Source organism: Monopterus albus, unplaced genomic scaffold (genome assembly GCF_001952655.1).
Source record: "Monopterus albus unplaced genomic scaffold, M_albus_1.0 scaffold145.1, whole genome shotgun sequence".
Lineage (NCBI taxonomy): Eukaryota > Metazoa > Chordata > Actinopteri > Synbranchiformes > Synbranchidae > Monopterus > Monopterus albus.
Window position 1 is genome coordinate 29,439 of NW_018128025.1, and position 4,258 is coordinate 33,696.

The following is a 4,258-nucleotide window of genomic DNA, read 5'->3' on the forward strand; positions in this document are numbered from 1 at the left end:
CAAGGAAAATAAAGGTATGAAAAATAACTAAAAGAAAATGAAGAACTAAAAAACTACTAAAGGGAACTACAGTTATGAAAAGTAACTAAAGGGAACTAATGGGATGAGAAGTAACTAAAGCTTATAAAGTAACTAGAGCCTATAAGAATCAGATCTTACAGGTCTAAATGCCACCATCTTTAACTGGATCTTAGACTTCCTCACAGACAGACCCCAGTCACTCTGGGCTGGGAAATACACATCCAGAACTATTACAGTACACTAATCTCCGGTGCCTCCCAGGGCTGTGTACTGAGTCCATTGCTCTTCACTCCCATGATTCACATCTGCTGTGCAAAATACAACATAAATTATATCATCAAGTTTCCAGATGACACAACAGTGATAGGTCTTTTTATGAGGACAAAGAAATAGCTTACATAGAGGAAGTGAGTCAGCTTGTGAGCTGGTGTGACACCAACAACCTGTCTCTGAATGTCAACAAAACTAAAGAGATTATTGTTGACTTCAAGAAAAAAAAAGTATAAGCTATTTTTGTTAGCCTTATAAGCTATTATTTCTTTGTAGCTTCTTCCGGTTCTTTCAAACCAGGAACTCTCAATGAGACGAAAGAGACTGCTTTAGATTTTATAAAAAATAACCGTGCTGGTTTATTCAGAGGATCACAGGTAAAATTCACAGGACACGTCCAGAGCTCTCTCACCCCTCTACCTGCGCGCAGGCAGCAGAAAAGCTGAGGAAGTCTGGACCCAACAACCTATATAATATTAATCATTTTTGGGCTAGCCCATGCTACAAGGGGCGTCAAACCGTGACGCCACCCGATAAGCAAGCTTTGCAGCTGCTCTATCGTTTAGCCAAAACATGAGGAAAAGTCAAGGTGCGTGACTGTTGTTTTCGTGGTGTGTATCTACAACAATTGGACATAACCTTACACATTAAGACAAATATTAAGACTAGCATTACAGTTGACACTAACAGCAGTTTTCCTGTAACCTTGACGTGCCTGCAGTCTGCACTGCAGGCTGAATAGTTAACAGCCTAAGCCAGTCACCCTGCCTGCACTAAACATTCATAGACAACAAATCTCTAAATATCTATCTAACTAAGAAATAACCTAACAATAAGGTCCTCCTACTTTAGTCAGGCTTCCATAATAGTTTCTACCTTTAAGGTTATCATTTTTCTATATCAACAGAAAGTTTACATGAAGTCTGAGCACAGGTGAAGTCCAGACAGTGCTGGGATCAGAGAGACAGAGCTCCCGCAGGAAAGCCGGCTTCTGAATCCCAAATTAAGTTCTTACAATACATTTTATCTAGCTGGGCTAGGCCCACCCTAAACAAAGGTACAACAATTCACACTTCGTAATCCTATTGGCCATTTGGAGTAGGTCAACCCCTGCCTGCGGTTGCTGGCTGATATGTGATCTAGACCAGGTGTGTGTGTGTGTGTGTGTGGGTCTCCGGCACCCTAATCTTGATCAAGGTGCACTGATCAATGGGTGGTCTGGGCTGCAGGCCCCCTGAGTGTGTGATGCTAATTTGTATGTTAAACTGGCCAAGTGGCCATCTCAGGTTGTGAGCCCTCTGGCTCTGCAGGACACCCCATGACAAGGCAAAACTTGGGATATGCTAAGTGGGTCTAGGTGGGGGTGCAAAACAAGCCAACTTGTCTTTGTTAGAATGTAAAATAAGCCATCTGGTTACCTGGAGATACAGACATCCTGTCTCTACAGAATTCAAAGTAAGCAGATTCTACTTCATTATCACTTGATTCTCATCAATATAATTGCAAGATATATAAGAAAGGAAAATAAATGTCTTTAGTCAGGCTTCCATAATAGTTTCTACCTTTAAGGTTATCATTTTTCTATATCAACAGAAAGTTTACATGAAGTCTGAGCACAGGTGAAGTCCAGACAGTGCTGGGATCAGAGAGACAGAGCTCCCGCAGGAAAGCCGGCTTCTGAATCCCAAATTAAGTTCTTACAATACATTTTATCTAGCTGGGCTAGGCCCACCCTAAACAAAGGTACAACAATTCACACTCCGTAATCCTATTGGCCATTTGGAGTAGGTCAACCCCTGCCTGCGGTTGCTGGCTGATATGTGATCTAGACCAGGTGTGTGTGTGTGTGTGTGGGTCTCCGGCACCCTAATCTTGATCAAGGTGCACTGATCAATGGGTGGTCTGGGCTGCAGGCCCCCTGAGTGTGTGATGCTAATTTGTATGTTAAACTGGCCAAGTGGCCATCTCAGGTTGTGAGCCCTCTGGCTCTGCAGGACACCCCATGACAAGGCAAAACTTGGGATATGCTAAGTGGGTCTAGGTGGGGGTGCAAAACAAGCCAACTTGTCTTTGTTAGAATGTAAAATAAGCCATCTGGTTACCTGGAGATACAGACATCCTGTCTCTACAGAATTCAAAGTAAGCAGATTCTACTTCATTATCACTTGATTCTCATCAATATAATTGCAAGATATATAAGAAAGGAAAATAAATGTATTAAAAATAACCAAAGCTCAGTAGTTCTGGACAATCATCAATACAGCTGTAATGTATATAAGCAAGGAAAATAAAGTTATGAAAGGCAACTAAAGGGAACTAAAGTTATGAAAAGTAACTGTTGGGGACCCAGTTCTTTTCATCGTTAACTGAGAGACGAGGCAGTCCAAGTAACTTCAAAACAGTGCTGATTTATTCAGTGAACACAGGTAAAAATTAACATTACACGCTCAGGAGTCTTTGCACCTCCAACATGCACGCAGGCAGCTGAAAGATGAAAAGCCCTGAACCATAACAGGCCTATACATTATATCACCTCGGGCTAGCCCCATACTACACAGGAACTTCAAACCGTGACTCCTCCCGGTGCAGGCTTTGCAGCTGGCCATAGCAGTAGTCAAAGCATGAAGAAAATCAATGTGTGAATGTCTGTTGATTATGTGGTGTGTAGCTAAAACATTCTGATATGACATTAAGCATAAGAAAATATTATGACTACGACTATGGTTAAACACATCATAACAATAAGACTAAACATTCTGTCTCCTAACAATAATCAACTTTCTGTCTAGTTATCCTTGAACCTGAACAACCTGGAGTACCCCATGAGAATAACTAAGTATTTAACAGCCTGAGCTAGACATCCTGTCTACACTAAACATTTCTAATACATCAAGTATCTAACCAATGTCTATCTAACTAAAAATACCTAACATAACTAAAGCTTATAAAGTAACTAGAGCTTATTAGAATCAAATCTTAAGGTCTGCATCATTAAACAGCATTGCTTCTACACTGACCTGCACATTTATAAGCTTTCACCTTTGGGTCTGACTATATTGTAAAAAAGTCCCAGCCAAAATTGTAATAATCAAGCATCATGAGTCTACAAATTTTCTTCCAACTATAAGCTCTGTGTTAGGTTATTTTTTAGTTAGATAGATATTCAGAGATTTGTTGTATTAGAAGATGTTTAGTGTAGCCAGGATGTCTCCTCAGGAGTTAAATGCAAGGTTGGTTAAGGCAGAAGGGCTCAAGTCAGGGACAAATGTTATTATGACGGTAAAAGTAACCATAATATTTGTCTTAATGTGTAATGTTATGTCAAATTGTTTTAGATACACACCACGAAAACAACAGCCACACACATTATTTTCTTCATGTTTTGTCTACTGCTCTGCTCAGCTGCCAAGCTGGCATATCAGGTGACGTCACGGTTCGACAGCCCAGAAAGGATTAATATTGTATAGGAATTCTTGGTTCGGGGTCTTTCTGCTTCCGGGCTGCTTTTGGCAGGCTGGGGGTTGGAAGATCTCTGGACTGGAAGTGTGAATTCTTGCCTGTGACTCTTTGAATAAACCAGCACGATTATATTTTTTATATACTCAAGTGGTCTGAGTCGTCCCTCTGAGTTCCTGGTTTGAAAGAACCGGATGAGGCTTTATAATGGAATAGAGCCTTTTATCTGTTTTTGTACAAAGCCTCTTCCGGCTCTTTTGAACCAGGAACTCCCAAAAAGACGAAGTAGACCACTTTAGATTTTATAAAAAATAACCGTACTGGTTTATTCAGAGGATCACAGGTAAAATTAACATCACACGTCCAGATCTCTCCCACCACCAAACCTGCGCGCAGGCAGCTTGGAAGATGAAAGACCCTGGACCATGAAACCTATATAATTTTAATCATTTTGGGCTAGCCCCATACTACGCAGGGACGTCAAACCGTGACGTCACCTGATATGCCAGCT